Below are 26,114 nucleotides of genomic sequence, written 5' to 3'. Positions count from 1 at the left end.
TTGTGAATACATATAAAGAAGGATCCTTTATTGTATGATTATATGATAGCGGAACAAACACTGGTAGCAGTTACTTCTGTAAAATATCTGGGAGTATGCGTGTGGAACTTTTTGAAGTGGAATGATCATATAAAATTACTTGTTGGTAAGGCGGGTGCCAGGTTGAGATTCATTAGGAGAGTCCTTAGAAAATGTAGTCCGTCAACAAAGGAGGTGGCTTACAAAACACTCGTTCGACCTATACTTGAGTATTGCTCATCAGTGTGGGATCCGTACCAGGTCGGGTTGACAGAGGAGATAGAGAAGATCCAAAGAAGAGCGGCGCGTTTCGTCACAGGGTTATTTGGTAAGCGTGATAGCGTTACGGAGATGTTTAGCAAACTCATGTGACAGATTCTGTAAGAGAGGCGCTCTGCATCGCGGTGTAGCTTGCTGTCCAGGTTTCGAGAGGGTGCGTGTCTGGATGAGGTATCGAATATATTGCTTCCCCCTACTTATACGTCTCGAGGAGACAACGAATGTAAAATTAGAGAGATTCGAGCGCGCACGGAGGCTTTCCGGCAGTCATTCTTCCCGCAAACCATACGCGACTGGAACAGGAAGGAGGTAATGCAGTGGCACGTAAAGTACCCCCCGCCACACACCGTTGGGTAGCTTGCGGATTATAAATGTAGATGTAGATGTAGATGGCTGCATTTGGAACATGATTTATGATCTATAGTGAGTGAGACATACTCTAACGTAAAAGAAGTTGTTAGACACAAGCAGAACAATCGTCTGATAGACTCGTTAGTCGGCGGCTTAATAAAACACGGAAACTAACTATAATTAATTTCTCGTCATTTCAGAAAGAAAATCACTCACAATTCTTTTTCATTCTAAAGTTTAGTTAGGCGCTAAAGTGGGTGACAGGGTGGGGAGGGGGGGGTGGAGTACTACATGATCTGATTTAAGTTGGGGGGGAAGGAGGAGGGGGAGGTGGAGGGGGGAGGTTGGAGGGGGTGGAGGGGAGGAGGGGAGGGGGAGGAGGGGAGGGGAGGGGGAGGGCGAGGAGGGGAGGGGGAGGCGGAGGAGGAGGAGATTAGTGTTTAATGTCCCCTCGACAACGAGGTCATTGGAGACGGAGCACAAGCTCGGATTAGGAAAGGATGCGGAAGGAAATTGGCAGTGCCTTTCTAAAGGAAACATAACGGCATTTGCCTAAAGCGATTTAAGGAAATCACGGAAAACCTAAATCAGAACGGCAGGACTCGGGTATGAACCGTCGTTCTTCTGAATGCGAGTCCAGTGTGCTAACCACTGCGCCACCTCGCTCGGTTTGACATCAGGTTTAACCATCTATGAATGGTTGGGAACCACAGATATAGATGCCGGAAACTTCGATGGACTGTCGTATTTTCTTACGGGGAACTGCGTGACGTAGCACAGTCGTATGACACTGGATTCACCATTTAATGTTTACATGATTTCCCTAAATCGTTTGAGGCAAATGCCGGGATGGTTCCTGTGGAGGGGTACGGTCAATGTTCTTTCCTCAATCCGAGTGTGTGCTGCGTCTCTAATGGCCTCATCTTCGACTGGACAATAAGCGTTGCCTTCCTTCCTTCCTTTTTTCTCTCGTTGAAGATGCCCCTAGTTTGGTGATATGCACGCGCATGGAAGCACGCACGACGAGAAGTCGATGAGGGTGGAGTGGGGGGGGGGGGGTAGGGTGGGTTGTGCGGGGGGGGGGGGGGGGGGAGAGAAGAAACGAAGAGTGGAATAAAAAAGGGATAGGTTGAGACCTGGGAGGCGGCAGAGGAACACGGCGTCAGGTTACAGGGAAGTGCCCCGCTGGGAGGACAAGACGTGGGAGAGCCGGGTGTTTGTCGGAGCAGGATGATGCACGAGGACGCGCTCATGTCAGTGCGTAGAAACGAGGACAAGACGCGGCGTACACGCTGAGACGCGTTCCCGCTTGACAGGCGTGTCACAAAACATGAAAAGGTCGGGTGGCGTGGGCAGAAATGATTTGTTCGGTGACAAACTGAGAATTTCGAAACGTTAGCGCAGTTGACCGCGCTCTTGTCTCCAGTTATTAACGAGCAAAAGTCAGGCGAATGCTCGTCTAAGAAACTAGAACGTTTCGGTAGCTGGAGCCTGGCGTTGTCTTCAGGTGTTGGTGGCGAAACGTGCAGCAAACTTTTAGTAACGTATCGTTTCGCATCGGAGAACAGGAGTAAAACAATTTGGGGAGACATTTCATATGCGCACATTCATGAGCAACAGATTCCATTGCGTGTAATCTCTCTTACGACAGAAGCGTGAGCGACGTACAATAGGCTTGAGCATCGATAACACATATCAAATAAATCGAGCTTAGCTTTGTTGCTGAGCTACGGATTTTACGTAAGTGTGAGTTAAGTGGAACGTGTGTTACGGGAAAGGGTAAAGAAGAAACAATGAGTTGTAAAAAAATGGAATTTAAGCACAATATGGAGGAGTACTAAAAAGAACAAGTTAGGAAATAGGTTCTTATAGGGAGAGACTGTTAGAGGCACTCAAATGATTGACGTGGCACTCCAAAGTAGATGCTGAAAATATCGTAGGGACCTCGCGAAGGTAAAACAGTTCACGAGTGAATGTTGAGTGACGTAAATAACAGGTGCGAGAAGACTATGGAAATGTGTCGAAATATTGCAGCAATGGTGAAAAATGATGGAATTGAAATAATATACATTTAAAGAAATAATTAAACGGTTAGGTTAAGTTCAATAACGAACTGGGTGGGAAAAGAAAAAGTAAGTGGAATACGAAACTCAGTAGCAATGCAGAGTGGTTCACCTACAGAAATGATTCCAGAATGACCCCCATTTTCGCCAGGGAGGGAGTGTATGGTCGGATCCACACACAGCTGGCCGTCTACTCTAGTGTATCAACTAATACCTACTTCAAGGGTTTACTGTAAACGCAATTTTTTTTGCTGATAAACAAAAGAAAAGTAAATAAATGTAATGCCCGAAGAGAAGAAATGGATGCAGGGTAGGAATGTAGAATCAAGTACTGAGGAATAATTAAATTTGGCACAATTTTCCTGCAAAATCGGAAAAGTCTGTCATTTCACGCAACGTCTGAGGAATATTATTGAAAATGAAAAAGAAAAAAAAATTCTCTGAGATTGCACTGTGGTCTACTACTAGATAGCAGTTCAAAATGCTTGTCAGAAATCAAGACAAGTTCTTGTTTATGTTTTAATGCAAACTAGCAAAGCCGGCAACGCTTTGTAGTTGCTAAATATGTACAGGAATTGGACATACATCCTGAACTCCTTCCCTCCTCGTCTCTTCTGTAGATCTCTTCCTCCCCCTCTCTTTGTCCACCACCTCCTTCTTCGTCCTCCACTCTGTGGTTCACCTTCTCCCCCCCCCCCCCTCATTGCCTATCTCCCTCTCACCTTCTCCATGTCAATTTGTCCCCCCCCCCCCCCTCTGCGACCACGCCACCACCCTCTGTCCTGTTACGCCTCTCTCTGACACTGAGCTCTGTTTATTGTTATGCAAAGAAAACTTTGAATGAGATGTTGAAGTCGCGCAAGTTGAACAGGTAAATCGGTTGGCACAAATGGTATGAGGAGTATGAGAGGGACCTCTCCAGCTCCTGGATCTTTGACGATAGAAGCTCCAACTACAGAAGTTCGCAGTTTTAATCTGAGAACAGGTGGTATTACAAAGTTTTGGGCGATTCAGATTCCATAGCAATACTCTCACCATTAGTCGATAAGCCATAATTACAACTTTCCCGTTTTCTGTAAAACGGACGGGGAGGAAGGAAACAAAATAGCACAGTGTATTGTATACTATTCTTGTGTGAAAACATGTATCTACGTGGGTACACTGCAAATCACATTTGAGTGCCTGGTAGAGGATTCATCGAATCGCCTTCACAATTCTGTATTATTCCAATGTTGTATAGCGCACGGAAAGAACGAAGACCTATATCTTTCCGTGCGAGCTCTGATTTCCCTTACTTTATCGTCGTGATCGTTTTCCCTATGTAGGTCGGTGTCAACAAAATATTCTCGCATTCGGAGGAGAAAGTTGGTGATTGGAATTTCGTGATCAGATTCCGTCGCAACGAAAAACGTCTTTCTTTCAATGATGCCTTGCCCAAATCCTGTATCATTTCAGTGACACTCTCTCCCATATTTCGCGATGTACTCCGTCAGTCCTATCTGGTAAGGATCCCACATCATGCAGCAATATGCTAAAAGAGAAATGACAAGCGTAGTGTAGGTAGTCTCCTTAGTAGATGTGTTACATTTTCTAAGTGTCCTGCCAATAAAACGCAGTCTCTGGTTAGCCTTACCCACAACATTTTCTGTGCGTTGCTTCCAATTTAAGTTGTTCGTAATTATAATTCCTACGTATTTAGTTGAATATACGGCCTTTAGATTTGACTGATCTATCGTGTAACCGAAGTTTAATGAATTCCATTTAGCGCTCATGTGGATGACCTCACACTTTTCGTTATATAAGGAGAAAGAGTGTGTGTACGAGAAAAAAATGGCTCTGAGCACTATGGGACTTAACATCTGTGGTCATCAGTCCCCTAGAACTCAGAACTATTTAAACCTAACTAACCTAAGGACATCACACACATCCATGCCCGAGGCAGGATTCGAACCTGCGACCGTAGCAGTCGCGCCGTTCCGGACTGAGCGCCTAGAACCGCTAGACCACCGCGGCCGGCATCTGTGTACGAGAAACAACTTGTCTAACAGTATATATATGCCGTCACATTGTAGTTGATACTGGCTGCGAGAAATAAACCTATAACTCGCCTTTTAACAGCACAGCGCAGAATTTTCTTTCCTGCTGTCGGTTTTAACAGAAAATCAATACATTTCCATTTAAAATAAAATTGCCCATGTCTGTCTGAATTTTTATTGGAGTACTGTATTAGCATTCGTAGTATATTAGTCAAGAACGTTTGGTGACTTTTGCTAGAAAGGTTCCCACTTTATATATTACATATGTATATTTATATATTACATATTTTAAAAGATATGCAGCTTATAACTCTCTGAACGGTTATTTGAGTATCATGTAAAAATTTGAAGTAAAGTGCTCTAGAACGTTTCGATATTTTTGTAACAAAGTTTCCCATTCATATATTACATATACCAGGTGATCAAAAAGTCAGTATAAATTTGAAAACTGAATAAATCACGGAACAATGTAGACAGAGAGGTACAAATTGACACACATACTTGGGATCACATGGGGTTTTATTAGAACCAAAAAAATACAAACGTTAAAAAAATGTCCGACAGATGGCGATTCATCTGATCAGAACAGCAATAATTAGCATAACAAAGTAAGACAAAGCAAAGATGATTTTCTTTGTAGGACATGCTCAACATGTCCTACATCATTCCTCAACAATAGCTGTAGTCGAGGAATAATGTTGTGAACAGCACTGTAAAGCATGTCCGGATTTGTGGTGAGGCATTGGCGTCGGATGTTGTCTTTCAGCATCCCTAGAGATGGCGGTCGATCAAGATACACTTGCGACTTCAGGTAACCCCAAAGCCAATAATCGCACAGACTGAGGTCTGGGGACCTAGGAGGCCAAACATGACGAAAGTGGCGGCTGAGCACACGATCATCACCAAACGACGCGCGCAAGAGATCTTTCACGCGTCTAACAATATGGGGTGTGTGTGTGTGTGTGTGTGTGTGTGTTTTTTTTTTTTTTTTCTAATAAAACCCCATGTCATTCCAAACATCAATTTTTACCTCTCTATCTACATTATTCCGTGGTTTATTAAGTTTTCAAATTTATACTGACTTTTTGATCACCCGGTATATTTATATACTATATATAATAAAAATATGGCCTATGTCTGTCCTATTGTTCATCACAGCATCGAGTAAAAATTAGACGAAAATCGGTCAATAACTTTTCGAGATTTTGGTAATAATGTTTACCCTTCCTATATTACACACATGTTTCTGTATTACATACGTTAAAACAATACATAGCCTACGTTCGTCAGAAAGTTCATTAGGTAGCACGTACAAATCTGAAGTAAATCGTTCAAGTTCTTTTCCAGATTTTTGATAACGTTAAACGACGAGAGAAAAAGTGTGTATGTATGTCCCCGTGTTTGTTTGTGTGTGTGTGTGTTTGTGTATTGAAGGGAGGGAGGGAGGGAGGAGTACACTTTGCAGGTGCAGCGAAGACTGGAATTAATTCGGCTCTGTGCGTTCCCCGGCTGCTGCCCAAGGCGGCCATGCATCATTAAGGACCGCCTCGGGACTTTCATGCAAATGACCAGCGTGCGTCGTTTCGGGCCTTGAACCCGACGGCGTCCTCACGCACGCACGCACACACACACACACACACACACACACACGCACACACACAGCCGCTTTTTTTTTTTTTTTTTTTTTGCCGCGCAAGCGTCTCTGTACTCCACCCGTTCCTCTACCGTCTTCCAGTCCTTGTTCCAGTTCTTGGCGAAAAGCACGACGGCAGGAGAGCTAAAACCTTTTTAACGCATTCCTAGCGCCCATGGGCCGAAATACTTGTGGCATATGCCTTCAAAAGGCTAGCCTACCGTTTTTTTGGATAAGAAAACGCTACTAGATTAAAATTTCTCTGGTACACGGGAATTACGAGAACGCCCAAACTGAGCGAGGTAACCAGTGACTATAGTCTACTTCTGATTCTGGCGTTTCAGTCGTATGTTATATAGAAACGAGTAGGGGGGAGCTGGTTGAATGTTTGCGGGTAAGAGCACCAATGAGAAAGATTGCGCCGTGAATAAGAGAGTTGTGATGCATCCTGGAGCTACTGGTTTCGAATATCAATCGGCCATCCAGTTTTCAACACGTTTTTATTATGTCGCTTTCTTGTCCGCTCGGTACAAATTTTGTACCTGATTTTAAACTGACTTCCCGATGAGCTAGAGACTTGAAACTTTCAATATCGCTCAGAACTGGATAGCAATGCAATTTTAGCTCGCACCCTTGCCTTTCGTTTGGCGGTAGGTACTTCGCTAACTATTATAATTTTCCTATGCGTTATAAACTTGAGTTTCAAAATAGCTCAGAACTCGATGGCAATACAATATTATCCCACTTTCGTGTCTGGCGTGTGGCGGAAGGTAGTTTGCGAACCCCAACTATTTCCCTCTTTTTTCCTGTTCCACTTGCGAATGCCTCGTGGTAAGAAAGGTCGCTGCTAAGTTCCCGTGTGAGCTCGATTCTCTGTAATTTTTGCGTTCGAGATCTTTTGGTGAGGTATTCGTTGGGAGGAAGCAATGTGTTGGTTGACACCGGTGAAGAGAAACTGAAATAATACGGAAATTTATGACATGTCTGTTTTAATCTCACCGACATGACCGAAATCGATTAAAAAATTCGACACACACAGGATTAGTAACCAGAAAATAATTATTTACATAAAGTTTTTAATGTAAAATGTTTTTAAAAGGGACTAAAATGTGTAATCTAATTTCTGCTCGCCCCGTACAGATTCATAATCCTCGCACAAGTGGCCCTGTCAATTTGTGCTTGTGAATTTTTAATACATATTAAAATATTTGCAGAATTTAAAATGGAACACATGTGGTACATAACTGATGAATGAATATTTCAACTCCTTATTGTCATCTATTTCATGCGTGCTACGTTTTTCGTTTTAAATTCTACAAGTATTTTCACACCTATTAAATACGAACAGCTTTTCAGGACTGTCTATGTGGGGTTAAGAATCTTTATACTTTCTAGTCCGTTTTGAAAACGTGTTATATTAAAAGGTTCTTTTGTTTAAACAATTATTCGATCTTTTATTCCCAAGTCGTGAGACCAGCATGGTTTTGTGCCTAACATTGTCCCACTACTCGGGCCAATTCTCCACGTGGCATGTATTTTGTTACGAGCATAATAATTACTGAAAAATTACGTAAACGTTTTAGCATCTGACTAGGTTCTCGTAGTAATAATGCTACAAGTGAAACTTTGCAAAAACTGACATTATGTCCTTGAAGAAAATACCCGCGGTCACTGGTTTTAACAATGAATTATTAACGCAATCAAGACGGATAATAAATCTATTTTAATGTGAAACTTGGTGACCATCGAACTTCAGAACACTAGCATACGATTTCGGATAGCCTTTGCAGTGATAACAAATAACAAGTCTTTAACTGTCTGCCTCGCTCGTTTACGTATAAACTGAAATATCACATACGGAGTAACATTGATCTCAAACACATCGAAGAAATTATAGAACCGCATTACTGAGAACTTACAATGACGAAATATAATGATACAACTCAAACAGGAAACTGTCCTAAAACATTTACTATTTCAATAGTTAAAATTAATCATTAAGTCGTGGACTTATTTAATAACACATAAATTTTATAAACTACCTGCGAGAGAAAGTATTTTTGGCTTCATTTTATGGGTGGACTTCTGAAAGTATCTTACACATTATTATGGTAGAGCACGTAACTTTTATTGAATCCAGTATAACATTTCTAAGTGGCATACGTAGCATTGTTCTTCAACGTCGTCACCGAGTCTGTGCAAACAACTGGCGGAACCTTCTACTAATCATTGAATTCGTCGACATAAATCCCACCATCCGTCACAAGTCATTCGAGAACCTCTGTGTTCAACGTCTTCATCGTTGGGAAACTCCTTTTTACCCCAAGCTATTCTTTATTTTTGTCGAAATGATGGAAACCCTATGGTGCAAGATATGGCCATTCCGGTCAGCACCTCCAGCGTCTGTGCCGCCTCCGTCAAATTGTAGAACCATTTCAGTACGGTTGGACGCGACATTGCATCTGAACCATATACCGCAAGCATTTCACCCTGTATCTATGTGTAATTTAGACGTTTTGCCGACAAAAATCGTGCTGTCATTCGTACTTCAACTTTGGAGCAGGTCTAAAGTTTCCCAATTTCCTCACCATCTGTTATCCGTAGCGTAACAGAAATGTGTCTGCAAGAAACCCGGAACATGGCACTCTCTTCTGACAATGCGCCACATAGGTAGCGCAATGGTCTTAGCGTGGGACGACATGGGTAACTCACTTTCTTAAGTCCCTACGTACCACTACAGCAACCTGTTCCACAGTTGCTTCACAAAAAGGCGTTGCTTATATTTATTTTCCAATAAAGTAAAAGCCGGACACCAAGAAAAACCTATGGCTACAGATCCACGGGTAAAAGAAGGGTAAGTCGACCACGAAGGAAGTGGTGCGATCAGCCTTAAATTGCTTCCCCTCGGTACGAACAACCCGAAAATGTGCAACGCGATCATGAAATAAAGAAGTCATAAACGACATCGGATTTTCACACCACTCCGCACTAGGACGCAGTCCTCAGAAATAAAATAAAAAATTTTTTTTTGCTTAAAATGTTCTCTGCAATGATTACTGCAGCTCTCACTCCATATTCGACAGAAACTCCGTTGCCTAATTACAAGGCGACTGGTGACAACGTGTCTCCGAAAAGCATTCAACACTGCGGCCAGTGTGGTAGCATGTAATTTCAGCGACGGCCTAACAGGCACTATGGATCTTACGTACGTGCTCGAACTTGAGATCGGACCGGTCTGTTACAACTTCTACACAAAAGCGGACGAAAAAGCGTGTCGAAAGAGAAGAGAAACGGATGGCAGAAGCTGCCATAGGTTCTCTCAGGACCACAGTGGCCATGAAGAAGGTGGAGGAGGACCTCGTTTTGGTTCTGTAGGGATTTCTGTATGGTCAAGGGATCGCTGACTAGAGGCGTGTTTGTTCAAAGTCAACTAAATAAAAAATAAAAAAACTAAAAATTTAAACCCGTTTTTCTGGAAATCGTATTGGCTGGAACACAGCTTGAGATCGTGACATACGATTTTGATCGGAATTTGATGCCGAAAATCTAAATTTAGTTCTTTATCAGCGTACTTATCTGTTTCGGAATATCTTCAGAAGCAGCATAATTCGCGATTTCCGCCGGTGTCTTAAAAGCGAGGTTTTTCTGTATTTTTCTTAGTTGCCAATTTCCGCAGAGTTTTTTTCCCTACAATATTTGAATTGTGGCTATACGTAATTCACATTCCATACAATGAAGTTTTTCGTGATCGAATGTATTAGTCGTTCGTGAATCTTCCGGGTTGTATGGTCGTGGTCCATTAAACCTTTTCATTTCTAACGTTTCGTCCAGAGCTACGCTGGACATCTTCAGAGATGCCCCACTGAGTCTTATCGAATGACGCGTCGAACGTCTGAGAGCGACATAAAATACTGTGAAAAATAGGGGTGGCAGAAGTTTCCATGTGATCGGCAGAGATAATTCTGCTCAGAGATAAAACTTTATCGGTAGATCAGAGTCATGTTTGACAGACGACAATCCACAGTTAAGGTTTATCCGTCACATGGATAAGGCCTACCTCTGCCATTCGTGTGTAAACTTCAACCACGCCCCTTTTTCACGGTACTGAGCCGTCTCTCACATCCGAATCGTCAGTCGGCAAAACTCAGCAGAACCACAAGCACTTCTGAAGATGTCCAGCGTAGCTCTGGAGGAAAATGATTCATGGGCCACGACTATCCAGCCGAGGCCCGCGAGAAAGGCATGCCGCGGTGCGTACGCCATAGCGACAGATATTGCAGGTCTCAGTGGGTGCCAGCAGCCGTCTCCGGCGCGAATCGAGTAACTATTTCAGATCAGTTTAACAATTCTTGACTGCGCGTTTAAATGCATGCAACTTCTCGACATAATACGACGACGTTAAGACCTTTAGTGGGTATCCTTCCACTGACATATTGGTTTCCGGTAGGTCCTTCTCGGAGCCGAGCGTTAGCGAAATATGGCAAACAAGACTACTAGTGTGACGTCACAAGTTCGTTCTGGGGCCAGTCTTTCTCGTGGGCCTGATACAACACAGAAGATTCACCAGCAGCTAGTTCAATTTTCAGTGTCACTGCTTGGTTCAAATGGTTCAAATGGCTCTGAGCACTATGGGACTTAACTTCTGAGGTCATCAGTCCCCTAGAATTAGAACTACTTAAACCTAACCAACCTAAGAACATCACACACATCCATGCCCGAGGCAGGATTCGAACCTGCGACCGTAACGGTCGCGCGGTCCAAACTGTAGCGCCTAGAACCGCTCGTCCACTTCGGCCGGCCTTCCCCAAACAACCCAACCCAATTTCACTCCTGTCAGGACAATATACCCGGCCGGCTGCCCTCTACAGTTCCCTTTAGTTCCACAAAGTTGCTATTGGTCGTCTTGGTGGTGATTGTGTGTGTGTGTGTGTGTGTGTGTGTGTGTGTGTGTGTGTGTGTGTGTGTGTGTGTGTACCGAGCAGGGCCTGGGGTTGGGGTGAGGGTGGGGGTTGACGTAGGATCGCTACGCATAGTGATGATATCGCATTTAGATGTTCACGAGCAAATTCTTGTGACCGGTTTGGCATGGTTGGCGCAGAAGACGGTAGTTGAGATGCTGTGGACTGTTACGGACACGGTGACAGCTAAGAGACATATATCCAAGGTGGTAGAAGGCAGAGTGGTGGGTTGGAGGTGGAGAAGTGACGCATCACCAGCGGGCGGTCATGTCGCATTGTGCATGACAGCTGGCGCCAGTTGCCTGCCGTTTTATCGTCCATTGTGTGCTGGCGCGCCAGTCCTGGAGAGGAACGACGCACCGGCTTCTGCCACCCAGCCCCGCCTGCTTCTCACCTGCCCCCACGCCACCCCCTTCACCACCCCCACCACGCCCTCGAATGTCGGCCACACTTGCTGAGTTACCTCCCCATTGTCGGTGCCTCATCATTCGCCGCTGCTTAGCCTGAGAGCGCGCTCGCCGTCCTGGGTAAAAATTACCCCAGCGTTACCTGCGGAGAGACCCATGTTGGAGACGTAAACGAGGCCAGAATACGCTCAGCCCTTCGCGGACGGAAACAGGTGTGGCGGGCGTTATCTGGCCTTATGCAGGAGCAGGTACTGTTGACTGGCTTACAGTCCGATTTAAAGTATTAGGTTGGCGTATAACTTCGTAGCGCGTTTTCGTAAGTTTATAAAAAAAATGGCTCTGAGCACTATGGGACTTAACATCTGAGGTCATCAGTCCCCTAGAACTACTTACACGTAACTAATCTAACGACATCACACACATCCATGCCCGAAGCAGGATTCGAACCTGCTACCGTAGCAGCAGCGCGGTTCCGAACTCAAGCGCGTAGAACCGATCGGCCACATCTAGCAGATACATATAACAGAGACATTAGTCTCCTTGACTATTTACAGCAGTCTGCCAACGCTGGGGTAACGTCTCGATTCCGCGACCGTAGGAATCAAGGGGTTTTGAAGCGAAGAACTCGTCGAGCAATGTTAGGAGAGCAGTTTCACCCGGAAAGGAAGTTCCTGAAGGTTGTCTGATCGAGAGCGGAAAAGGTGAAAATGTGAGAGAGGAAAAGGTGAAAATCTGAGAGAGGAAAAGGTGAAAATGTGAGAGCGCAAAATGAGGCGAATGATTTCCCAATCCAACTCCTGTATACTGTTTTTTGTCAGTGTAGCAGAATGTGGGCGGGCGCTATCATGGAGTAGCATCACTTCACGTAGTCTTCCTGGTTGTTGTTCCCGGATTGCGTCTGCAAGACGTCTCAGTTGCTGACAGTAAATGTCAGCAGTGATGATTATACCACGGCGAAGCAATTCCTCGTACTCCACACCATCGAGTTCCACCAGACACGTGCAAGTCTTAGTAAAGGGAAATGCTGCTTTGTTTGGACTCATCCACTCGTTTATTTCCCTTATGTTAGCGCAAAGACACTGTTCCTTGACACCAGTAACGGTACAGGATAGCAATGGTCTGTATTGTTCATGAATCAGTTGATGAAGAGCGGCCAGAGATGCAGACGTTTGAAATTGTGGCTTACAGTTTGCGGTACCAATACGCTCGATTTTAAAAACCTTTGCCATTGCATGCAAATGGCGCACGATGGTCAAATGGTTCAAATGGCTCTGAGCACTATGGGACTCAACTGCTGAGGTCATTAGTCCCCTAGAACTTAGAACTAGTTAAACCTAACTAACCTAAGGACATCACAAACATCCATGCCCGAGGCAGGATTCGAACCTGCGACCGTAGCGGTCTTGCGGTTCCAGACTGCAGCGCCTTTAACCGCACGGCCACTTCGGCCGGCACGATGGTCAAATGATCACAGCTCATCGCATTTACTAATTCTCGGGTACACTAACGTGGATCATTGGGGATTAATACGTCCAAACGATCTTCATCAACCACGAAGGTCTTTCTAAACGTGGAGAATCACTAATGCCCAAACCATTCTCCTTAAACCGATAAAGCCACTTTCTTGCCATACTCTGTTCCATGACATTACCCACATAAACGGCGCAAATGTTTCAGGCGGCATCTATTGAAATGAAAGAGAAAACTATGTCAAAAATATTGGTTGGTGGGTTGATTTTGGGGAGGGGACCTAGCCAAGAGGTCATCAGTCCCATCGGATTAGGAAAGGAATTTGGGGGGTGCACAGTCAAAGGACCATCCCGGCATTTTCCTGAAGTGATTTAGGGTAATCATGGAAAACCTAATTCAGGATGGCTGGGCGCGGGTTCGAACCACGTCCTTCCGAATGCGAGTCCAGTGTGCTAACTACTGTTCCACGTCGCTCGGTGGAAATATTGCAATTTCTCCACTCGCCAATCCATTTCCTAGCATTCACATCTCCACCCACAATCACCAAATGACAATACGCAAACTCAAATAGCAACAGTGAAATAAAAAAATAAAAAAGTCAATCGAAAAATAAATCCAGACCAACCGGAATATTTACAAACAAAACAAAAATGCTATGAAATTTTGCGCCAACCGAATATATTAGGTATAGATATGCAATCTATTACTGATACATGAGAATTTGTGCCAGATCAGGGTTCAATCTGGATTTCCCGCAAATCATGAGCGGTCGTCTTAACCACTTCGGCTATCCGTGCACACTCCCTAGATCGATATATATCTCATCGCATTTACTAGTTCTCGGGTACACAGCCGTGGATCATTAATATGTTTAAACGATCATCTTACCCCGAAGGTCTTCCTAAACCTGGAGAATCACTAATGCCCAAACTAGTCTCCTTAAAACGATAAAACCAATTTCTTGCCGTTCTCTATTCAATGACATTGTCCCCATACACGGCGCAAATATTTCAGGCGGCGTCTATTGAACTGAAAGAGAAGTATATGTCAAAAATACTGGTTGGTTGGTTGATTGGTTTGGGGGAGGGGACCTTGCAAAGAGGTCATCAGTCCCATCGGATTAGGAAAGGAATTTGGCGGTGCCCATTCAAAGGACCATCCCGGCATTTTCCTGAAGTGATTTAGGGTAATCATGGAAAACCTAATTCAGGATGGCTGGGCGAGGGTTCGAACCACGTCCTTCCGAATGCGAGTCCAGTCTGCTAACTACTGTTCCACGTTGCTCGGTGGAAATATTGCAATTTCTGACAGTGCGTTTGTTTCGCACTTGGATGGGTGACCATCCAGGCCGCCATGCGCTGTTGCCATTTTTCGGGGCACACTCAGCCTCGTGATGCCAATTGAGGAGCTACTCGACCGAATAGTAGCGGCCCCGGTCAAAGAAAACCATCTTAACGTCCGGGAGAGCGTTGTGCTGACCCCACGCCCCTCCTAACCGTATCCTTCTCTGAGGATGACACGGCGGTCGGATGGTCCCGGTAGGCCACTCGTTGCCTGGAGACGGAGGGAGTGCTTTTGTTTCACTGTAGTCTCAGCCTCCCTTTGGCGGCAGTCCAAGTACTGATGTGAGCATTACGAGCTGTAGACAATGTGGCATACAGAGCTTTAGATCCGCCCGGTAAGAGTGCACAGCCACGAAGTGGCAAATACGGATTCGCGTCCCAGTCCTGCGCAATCAGCACATGATTTTCCTGATATTTATATTGGATGTTAACATATTCTCCTTCTTCAGAAACAATTTTCTTAACTTTACGGGTGTGCATTTTAGCATCCTCTCTAGTTCGGCAGCCATCAGTTACTCTACTGCCCAAATAGCAAAACAGACAGTCTACTTTTAGTGTCCCATTTCTAATCTGATTCCCTCAACATCGCTTGATTTTGTTCCACTAAATTCCAGTGTAAGGATAAGATGGTCGTAAATTAGAAACCTTGATGACTCTGTCTATAGTAAGAATAATTTTTAGTGAATTGCCTCAAGCGTCATTAACTTCGGGAAGTTTACTTGTTACAGTGGCCGGGAGACGCGAGTGCGCCGTCGTACGCGTGTTGCGGGGGAGACGGGAACGCCGAGACGCGGGGACAACCCCTAACGGTCGCAACATTAGGCCGCTAACAGCCCCTGCCGAGTGGCCGCTTTAGCCCGGCGCACCAGGAATTCCGGGCCTTTGTGCAGAGCGGAGGAGTACAGCAAGGCGGGGGCGTGGCGTGGCTCATTATGTTGGGGGGAGGCGGGGACGCCACCCATTAGGGTCACCAGCCCAGCGACAGCATCTGGGTCACCGAACCCACGTGTCTCCTGACCTAATCGCGACTGGGAACATTCTCCGGGGTGGGTGGAGAAGGGGTAACACTGTCACCAGACAGCTTTTTTTTTTCTTCTTAGAACGCATATGGTATTTGACACTGACATTCTCAGGTAACACTACTGGTGTCAGGGGTGTGAGTACGTACACTCAGTGTCCAGATGTAACGTGAAGGTACTGACTTACGTTCAGTCGTCTGTTCCTGAAGCCTATGCGACGCAGTCGTAACAGGAATGGAAAGGCAATGAGTAGTCTCTATTTCCCATTCAGAGAGTGTCAGCAGCTAACGTTACCAAGGGCGCTATGGAATCTGTAAAATTAACTGACAAACTGGCGCCCAAGCTACACTCATTTCTAATAGCCATCGTCTGATTGCGAACCATACGGATGCATTTTAACTGACAGTTAATCGTGAATGAGGGGAAACTTTGACATAGATTTTATGCTCTCTGAAGGAAAATAAATAAATAAATAAACTGCTCATCACGAAGGGATATCCGAAAGGCACGAAGATCAGTAGATGTGATGTACATGTACAGACGAGGAGGATGATTTATTCAAGAAAAAGAGCTTCACAAACTGAAGAAATCAATAACGCGCTGGTTCACCTCTGGCCCTTACGTAAGCTGTTGACACTGATTGACAGAACTGTCGTATGTCCTCTCGTTCTGTATCGTACCAAATTATGCCCAACTGGCGCACTCGGAACGTTCTCCACTGGAGAGAGATCCGGCGTCCTTGCTGGCCAACGTAGGGTTCGGCAAACGCGAACACAAGCTGTAGAAACTCTAGCAGTGTACGGGCGGGCATTATCATGCTGAAATGTAAACCCAGTAGGCCAACAAAACGGTATGTAGAATATCGTCAGTGTACCGCTAAGCTCTAATGTCAACTATGAAAAGAAATGTCACCGCAGACCATCATTCCTAATTCCGGTTGTCAGGTCGTATGGTGGCCGACAATCAGGTTGGTATCCCACGGCTGTCCGGGTGGTCTTCAGACACGTCTTATCTGGTCATCGGGGCTCAATTCGAAGTGGGTCTCATGACTCAAACAATTCTACTCCAGTCAATGGAATTCCAGGCCCCAATGACCAGCGAACACGTGTCTGAAGACGTCCCTGAGAGCAGTAGTGTACCAATTGTCAAGCGCCATACGGCCTGACAGGCAAAGGCCTTGCCGCAGTGGATACACCGGTTCCCGTCAGATCACCGAAGTTAAGCGCTGTCGGGCGTGGCCGGCACTTGGATGGGTGACCATCCAGGCCGTCATGCGCCGTTGACATTTTTCGGGGTGCACTCAGCCTCGTGATGCCAATTGAGGAGCTACTCGACCGAATGGTAGCGGCTCTGGTGAAAGAAAACCATCATAATTACTGGGAGAGCGGTGTGCTGACCGCACGCCACTCCTATCCGCATCCCCATTTGAGGACGACGCGGCGGTCGGATGGTCCCGATGGGCGACTTGTGGCCTGAAGACGGAGTGCTTTTTTTATACGGCCTGACAACAGGGAGTCTTTGTGTAGGGTGCCACTTCTTTTCATAGCAGGACCACTTCGGTTGTCATCCGCGGCATGCTTACAGCACAGCGATACTTCGACGATGTTCTACATTACGTTTTGTTGCCCTTTATGGCAAGCCATCTTGGGCTTACATTACAGCAAGATAATGTCCGCCCGCATACGGTGAGGGTTTCTGCTGATGGTCTTCGTGATTGCCAAACCCTGTCTTGGCCGACAAGTTCGCCGGATCTCTTCCCAGCTTAGAACATCTGGAGCATTGCGGGCAGGGTCCTCCAAGCAGGTCAGGATTTTGACGATCTAAAGCGCCAATTGGACAAAATTTAGAGCGATATTTGTCAAGAGGACGTCCATCAACTCTATCAATCAGTACAAAGCCGAATAACTACTTGCGTAATGGCCAGACGTGGACCAACGCGTTATTGAGTTGCTGAATTTGTCAAGCTCTTTCTATTGAAAAAGCTTTCTAAATTTTCTGAAATTGTAATCATTTGTTTTTCTGTACATGTACATCACATTATACCGATTTTCGTCCCATTCGGATAATACCTGTAGCTCCGTGGTGCGCCCTTTTCTCAAAGTTTTAAAGCTTGAGCCTGTAATTCGATGGTCTTGTAATTCACACCCGCGTTATTTCATCGTCACCCGAAGTAACACGTCTGGAGGCACGTGGAGTCTTGCGGACAGTTGCTCTATTCGTAGCTGTACTGGGCAAGCGGTCTACAGTGCAGCTCGACACGACAGAACGCGTAGAGTGCGCTGCGGGTGGCGGACCCGCCAGGGGCTCTTTACGGCGTCGTAAACGTCGGCGCGAGTGGCCGGTGGTAGCACTGATGGCGCCGTCTGAATATTTGATGGGCTGCCGCTCTGCGGTCAGGGATGCCAACCGGCCGGCCGGGAGGTGCGCCTCATTCGGGCGTCATTTCTGGCTTGATTAATAGCTGCCAACGCGTCGGGTAAACGCGGCAGGTCAAACCGTGGACGCCGCCAGCGAATGTAAAGCTCTGAGCAACAGAAGGTGTGTGTGTGTTCTCTGATGCCACTACCCACCCTAAAAAGTACTATCATGGCCATTTCTTCTGTCGTAGAAGTAAGATGGAGTGCTCCACGAGGAAGCGTTCTAAGACCAATTATATTTCAAATCTGTATTAACGACTGATTAGTACACAACGACCATCTGCTATCAACTCTGTGCGGTTTGCTCAGAGTTATGTCATCAGTCGTCAGAATGGTCTGTCTAATGCCGCCAGTCACGTCTTCCTGTTTACGTCAGCGTCTTCATCGTGGAGAAGCACTTTCACCCGACGTCCTCCAGTATTTGCCCTCTGCGTCTTCCTACGGCAGCATTAATTTTCAACAGCCTTCTGTAGCGTAATAGATCTAAAACACTTCTTTTCGATTCATTTTCGGTTTTATCTCCACAATCCAAGGATTAAAATTCACAATGAAAGGAAGTAATAACATGGTTTTCTGAAGGCATTGCTGTTCTCTGTGCAAGTGTAGAAGAATTGGATCAGTAGCGCGAACAGTGTACTGAGCACAAATTACGGACCCAGAGTAAACGCAAGAGAGCTGAAGGTAATGGAAAGTAGGACAGGATTAGCCTACCATTCAAGACCAGTATTGAGGTCCACGACATAGACGGAAGGAAAGTTCCTCCACCTAAGAAGCAACGTAATACATAAAGAGCAAAGCAAAGAGGATATAGGGAGCAGACTAGCACAGACAAAGAGACCTTTCTGTGGTAAAAGAATTTTGAGAGTATCAAACACAAGCTTTAATTTGAAAGCGTAGTTTCTGAGACCGTAAGTCAGGAGTACAGCACTGCATGAAAGCGAATCTAAGGTCTTTGGGAAATCAAGAGAATCGAAGCTTTTGTCATGTGGTGTTACAGAATGATGATGAAAATTAGGTGGAGTTATAACAGAGTGAACTGAGGGTTCTCCAGGATCGGATGAAAAAGAAAAGGCGTACATGGAAAACAAACTCTAAGAAGTGGTAGGATGATAGGAAGTGTTTTAGGACATCAGGGAACTAATTATTTGTTACTAGAAGGGAGCACCAGAGTGAAAAAACAGTAGTGGAGGACAGAAAGTACAATTAATACGACAAATAACTGAGGAAGTTGTGTGTAACTGCTGGTCTGGTATTAAAAGGTTGGCACTCAAGAGAAGCAAATGTCGTGGACTGAATCAACAAATCACAAGGCGGATGATACCTACTCCCTCGCCCTCTCCCTCCGCCTTCTAAAAATATTGGAAAGAAAGTGCTGTGACAGGAAGAAGCAGCTTACAAAAAGACAGATGTGTGGTTTTAAACACTTCAACGACATGGTAAGAAAAACAAAGTTCCCCGTAGAAGAGGGAAGAAAGATATTACGTTTTAAGGACACGGTAACTGGAGACGAAGCAAAAGGTGTGATTGGGGAGGAAAATAAGTCTTCGCTTATCTAATACACTAGGCAACGGCCTTGCCGCAGTGGATACACCGGTTCCCGTGAGATCACCGGCGTTAAGCGCTGCCGGGCGTTGTCGGCACCTGGATGGGTGACCATCCGGGCCGCCATGCTGGGTTGCCATTTTTTGGGGTGCACTCAGCCTCGTGATGCCCACTGAGGAGCTACTCGATCGAACAGTAGCGGATTCGGTCAAGAATACCATCATAACGACCGGTAGAGCGGTGTGCTGACGTGCTGACCCCACGCCCCTCCTATCCGCATCCTCCACTAAGCATGACACGGCGGTCGGATGGTCCCGGTAGGCCACTCGTGGCCTGAAGACGGGGTGTTTTTTTTTCTAATACACTTCCCAGCATTAGTCTAAAGTGATTTAGGGAAATCGACGGGGACGTAAATTTGGATGGTCGGACAAGGATTTGAATGTCCGTACCCTCAACCCACCTCCCGCCCCCCGCCCCCCCCCCCCCCCCCCGCGAGAGTATAAGGCCAGAGTCTCAACACTGTGCCACCTCGCTCGTTATGTCTTGCCCAAGACGGAGGAGAAAGAAAGAACGCGATGACGCGCTCGATAAAAGGAAACAGGGAACTGAAACGTAAAGGTAGGCTACAGAGCAAAGCCGTCACTTGTATCAGAGCAAGCGAAGATGATGTGCCGAGGTGGGATTACGGGCGGCCGCGAGCGTGTGTAATACGGCTGTTCGGGGCTGTGGACTCTCGCCAAACGCGACGCTATCGCCGCCGAGAGGGCGGAAGCGTCGCTATCGATTCATCCCTCCTCCAGGGCGCCGCTACAGCCCCTCCAGTGCGAATGTGGAGCGCTCGTCCGCCTGCGACCATTCCACCTGTTCCCACTCAGACAGCGTCTTTGTGGCACAATCTTTTTTTTAAATTTTAATCTGCAGCTCATACTTCAACGTAAAGACGCGACTAATCGTTACGTCCCACTCGCACTGTCTACGATATGCCCACAACTACTATAAATAAATTAAGTGCCGTCTTAAACTTTACCTCGAAAAACTAAAATCACTTAATTTTTTGTCTTTGAGGGTTCGTGACGCTCATACTGAAATCCCGGTGTCACGTTACCGCAGCACACAGCTAGAGGACCCGAAACAAAAGCAGTGCAATATACTGAAAAAGATAGTCCAGTGTGGAAGTGTTGTAACTGTACGGGCATTTAATACGTAATGCAACTTTTTTTTTTGTAGGTCAGTTTCGGTTTGAAAAATGCGGAATTTGTTGTGGAAAGTCGAGGAATATTCCCGCTTCAGCCCCTATAGTTTCATGAAGATCCGACAGGTGGCGGAGCTGTACGTAGCCTTCAAAATAGCGTCTCAAACGAAGGTGCGTTCCAAGCAGAGAGCTGTAATTAAGTTTCTTTTGGCGGAGAACCAGAGCATCGCAGATACTCACAGGCGCTTGCAGAATGTCTACTGAGACCTGGCAGTGGACAAAAGCACGGTGAGTCGTTGGGCGAGGCTGTTTGGTTGGTTGGCTGATTTGGGAGAGGGGACCAAACAGCGAGGTCATCGGTTCCATAGGATTAAGAAGTCGGCCGTGCCCTTTCAAAGGAACCATCCCGGAATTTGACTGAAGCGATTTGGGGAAATCACGAAATAAGTGAATCAGGATGAGCGGACTCGGGTTTGAACCGTCGTGCTCCCGAATGCGAGTGCAGTGTGCTAACCACTGCGCCACCTCGCTCGGCTTGGGCAAGGCATCTGTGGTGGTGGTGGTAAGTTCCTACGGGACCAAACTGGTGGGGTCATCGTTCGCTAGGCTTACACTCTACTTAGCCTAACTTAAACTAATTTACACTAAGGACAACACACACACCCATGTCCGGTGGAGGACTCGAAGCTCCGACGGGATAGCCACACGAACCGTGGCAAGGCGCCTAAGACCGAGTGGCTACCCCGCACGGCTGCGAGGCATCTGCCATCATCGCAACAAAGTCGCGCAAACCTGTCCGATATCCCTCGTGCCGGCCGGCCACACACAGCTGCGTCTTTCCAATGGCTGGAACCTGCGGACACACTCGTTCGAGGTGATCGATGGATCATAATCAAACCAGCTCACTGCTCACCTGAACATCTCTTTTTGTCTGCACACTCGACAGGACCTCCACAAAATTGCAGTCTACTGTTATTTCTCATCCACGCTACAGCCTGGATCTCGCACCTTTTGACTTCCACCTGTTTGGGCCAATGAGGGATACACTCCGCGGGAAGCACTACGTGGACGATGGGGAGGTTATTGATGAAACAAGGCGTTGGCTTCGAAGTCGACTAGTAGAGCGGTACCATGCGGCGATGTAGGCCCTCCTGAAACGTGGCGTAAGGCCGTCGCACTGAACGAAGATTATGTTGAAAAACAAGGTTTTGTAACCAGAGGAGTGGAAAACAGTATACTGTACTGGAATCCTGAATAAAACCAACCTACTTTCAGAAAAAAAATGTGTTGCACTGCTTACTGAACGCTACTTGTACGCACGCCGCACGTCGTCACGTAGATTGGCCTGAGTGAGTTGCTAAATTTCCGCTGCTGCTGAAGGCTCATTCGTACCGTCAGTGCAGACATGTATCTTCAATTAGGTTACTTCTTTTTTCGAGGCGGTAGTTAAAACCATACGATTACTCATAATATACAGGGTGTTTGTTTAACTTGAAACTATTAAATATCTCTCAGAGTACGAACCGTCTGAAAAAAAGGTTCGAAATGAAAAATTAATATTTTCAAGGAACATCTGTCTGTGATAACTGGTTACCCCCCAAGTCTCGTTCCCACCTTTGGGAAGGTCAACTTTTTATTTTCAAATGGGAGCCCTCCATTTCTATCTCAGATATCTTGTGTCCTACCAGAAATGTTTTTTCCAGCCGAAGGCTCTGTTATGGACAAAATTCAATTTTCCCGGTTTTTGAAATTAAGAGCCGACAATTTGATGTACATTACATTCTTTATAAATGCTTAAACTATTTTTTCTAAACAGTTTCACATAATTACTTAAAATTTAATTACGCAAATTTGCTTATACAGTAAAACTTTTTACGTTTAGGTATTTTAGAGCGTGGCAGAAGTCTACATGTAACATATCGTTGTTGACTGTTCCCTTCGAGGTTGGTTTCAGTGTGTTATCACACCGTCAGGATGTCTGATTTAATGAATCCCTCCGAATCTCCCCATGAAGGTGACTGACTTCGTGTGTTCTTCCGTCCAACCGCTGTAGCTATCGCGCGATTACAGCGCCAGCTACCGCTAATGGAAAAAAGAAATCTTTCAGATGAACTCCACGTATTTTTGGAGTAGAGCCCGAATCTGCAATAAAAAGGTGGGTTCCCATTCGAAAATAAAAAGTTGGTGTCCGTAAAGAGGGACAAGGGGGGGGGGGACTTAGGGGGAGGGATTGTGTGTGGCCAGTTTTAGTACAGACAGATGTCCCCTTTGAAAATATTAACTTTTTATATGTGACACTTTTTTCCATACAATGCTTATTTTTTGAAAGACTTCGTTGTTTCAAGTTAAAACAAGCATCCTCTGTTCAATGTGTTGAACATAACACGACAAATATTCACAGTGTTGCCGCCAATGATCGTAAGAAAAAGGTTACGATATATAGCTACCTGTACAAGAAATTGTAAGCACTGATGCACTTGAAATATATTCGCATTGGCACGGTACCTTGCATACAGCAGTAACAGCAACGGCGTGAGTGATGCTCCAGTCCTTACCTGAAAAATAGAAGAAAACGAAGTCAATTACACAACGATCGCTTAAATTTGTGAAAGATGACAAAACGTTGCTAATAATTTTTAAAAAAGAACAAATTGAATTTATATAGGCAAACATATAACCAATAATTTTCGAAGTGTAAACTTTTTAACAAACATAATTTTATCATTGGCAATTCGAAAATTCCGAAAATGGATCTTATGTTAGACACCTCCACTTTCCGGATCTGCAATGTGACGTGGTTAGACAGTATTGGGTTCTTCCTCTTTGTCATACTCGTCATCTGACATTCATACACGTTTACGGACGGCTCCCATTCATTACATGAAGTAGAAATTTTGTTCAAGTCTTCCTGCATTTCTTTACGATCTTCCAACGACAATATCATCCTATACACAATAGCAGCGTCACCGATCAATCTAACAGTGCCATTGACCCTGTATGATAAATCTTTTAAGTCTATTGAGAGCATTAGACGCCCTCTTACACTTCCTTGCGATCTATTTGACGATACTTTCATTCCTGTTGAATTTTCCCTTCCAGTATAACTACTAGGTTTTCTTGCTCAAATACTTTTCGAGCCAGACACTTAATCGATAAATGACACAGACATTGTATCTGTTAGAAAACTGCCTCTCCCAGGATGATAATTCCCCATCCATCACTACGTTGCTGAACCTGCTATAATGGACGCACTGTGCCCCTGAATTTGTTCAGTCTCTGCAGCCATGCATACATGATAAGAACGCAGCCACTGTGTCCATTAAAAACTGTATAAGAGGTTAATTCTCGATTCGCCACGCCTATACCGGACCTGTTACAATTGTCCAGTACAAAACTGCATCTTCCAAGAGGATAATGCCTCATTCAAAAATGGTTCAAATGGCTCTGAGCACTATGGGACTCAACTGCTGTGGTTATCAGTCCCCTAGAACTTAGAACTACTTAAACCTAACTAACCTAAGGACATCACACACACCCATGCCCGAGGCAGGACTCCAACCTGCGACCGTAGCAGCAGCGCGGCTCCGGACTGGAGCGCCTAGAACCGCACGGCCACCACGGCCGGCTAATGCCTCATTCGTCACGCCTTTACCGGACCTGTTACAGCGCTCGTAGCTTTTCTCTGAATTTGTTTAGACTCTGCAGCCATGCCTACATGATAAGAACACAGCCACTTTGTCCATTAAAAACTGTATCTTCCAAGAGGATAATTCTCGAAACTTCCTGGCAGATTAAAACTGTGTGCCGGAGCCAGACTCGAACTTGGGACCTTTGCGTTTCGCGGGCAAGTGCTCTACCACTTGGTAGGAAGTTTCATATCAGCGCACACTCCTCTGCATAGTGAAAATCTCATTCTGGGGTAATTCTCGATTCGTCATGCCTTTACCGGGCCTGTTTCAACTGTCGGAGCATGTCTCTGTGTTTGGTTCCTCCAGCTGATGCCTACATGATATGGATTCCAGCGTCACACGAGACTCCTGTTACTGTCTCCGCAACACGACCTCGTCACCGTGGCGACGCAAAGTGTTCCGCTGCCTCGTTTTTCTTTTTCCCCGGGCAATAATAGCACGCACGGCAGTGCCTGCGGCCGCGGCTTCCTCGAGGGACGTTCTCGCGCCTGCAGCAGACGGCGCGTCCGGCATAGAAAGCAGGCGCGATAAGGAGCCGCTGGGGATAGGTCGCGCGGGCCGCGGCCGGGGCGGAGGACATCAAAGCCGCGCCACAGATACGGCGCCAGATACGGCCGGACGCGCTCTCCCCTCGATCGGAATAACAAATGCACTGGCCGGCCCGCCGAGTCCCCTGGGCCGATGTCCACTCGCCGAGTCCACCGCAACAAGTGACTGCCCGCCCGTACCTTCTGGCTGCCGCAGTTTTACCCCTCATAGCACCTCACGGTGTGCGGCCGAGCGCTGCGTGAAAATAACCACACCCACTTGCTGCGAGCACCATTTTCAGAAAGAATGTTCGCGGTCCACGTACATCATGTCACTAGAGTGCTCTGGATTTTCTGGCGGTTGTAGGTCTCAGTGTGTGACCGCTCACATTTCGCAGGCACTAGTTCAAGCTCGGCGTTGATTTAATGGTTTTCTGCGTTCCTCATATGTGCATCGCTTCGTATGTCACACTCTATAGATGCCGGGCACAATATCTGATGGTGACGTTTGGAGGAACCACTGGAATATTTCGAGACTACACATCCTATAGCAAGTACGGAATCGTTCCTCATGATGACTGACTGAGCAATCACCAGAACGTCAAGAGTACGCTTTCGTCAGTATGATATACCTGAGAATGACACTTGGAAAAAGTCCGAAACATCTGCAGAATGCTTATTATGGAGCTTCGTTTTGTTATGTAACGTGCAAACGAAGTATCGTTCCTCATGATGTGTATTTGAGGAATGAACGAAAGGGATTGGTTGGTTGTTTGGGGGGAAGAGACCAAACAGCGAGGTCATCGGTCTCATCGGATTAGGGAAGGATGGGGAAGGAAGTCGGCCGTGCCCTTTCAAAGGAACCATCCCAGCATTTGCCTGGAGCTATTTTAGGAAAATCACGATCAGGATGGCTGGACGCGGGATTGAACCGTCGTCCTCCCGAATGCGAGTCCAGTGTGCTACCACTGCGCCACCTCGCTCGGTAACGAAACGGACTACACATCGGCAGTGCTCCTACGCAGCATTCTACAACATATCGCAACGTATAGTACATCATATTATGTTATGTTAACCGGGGGACCTAGAAACGACGGAGAGGCTCCGTCCCCGCCGCAGCCGCCGTGATTCGCAACCCCACGACGACTACCGCAGTCCACTTCACCCCTC

General features: G+C 46.1%; 1 protein-coding gene and 1 pseudogene across 1 annotated transcript in view; one reads left to right on the top strand and one right to left on the bottom strand.

The window, feature by feature from the left end:
* The window catches only part of LOC126215070 (homeotic protein ultrabithorax-like), a 976,291-nt gene that overhangs the window by 266,560 nt on the left and 683,617 nt on the right, over positions 1–26,114 (bottom strand). The gene's annotated exons all lie outside the window — the stretch shown is intronic.
* LOC126215550 (5S ribosomal RNA) lies at positions 16,745–16,862 on the top strand (annotated as a pseudogene).

This window comes from Schistocerca nitens, chromosome 12, assembly GCF_023898315.1.
Source record: "Schistocerca nitens isolate TAMUIC-IGC-003100 chromosome 12, iqSchNite1.1, whole genome shotgun sequence".
Taxonomy (NCBI): domain Eukaryota; kingdom Metazoa; phylum Arthropoda; class Insecta; order Orthoptera; family Acrididae; genus Schistocerca; species Schistocerca nitens.
Note: the sequence above shows the minus strand (reverse complement) of the source record. Positions and strands in the feature narration are given on the sequence as shown.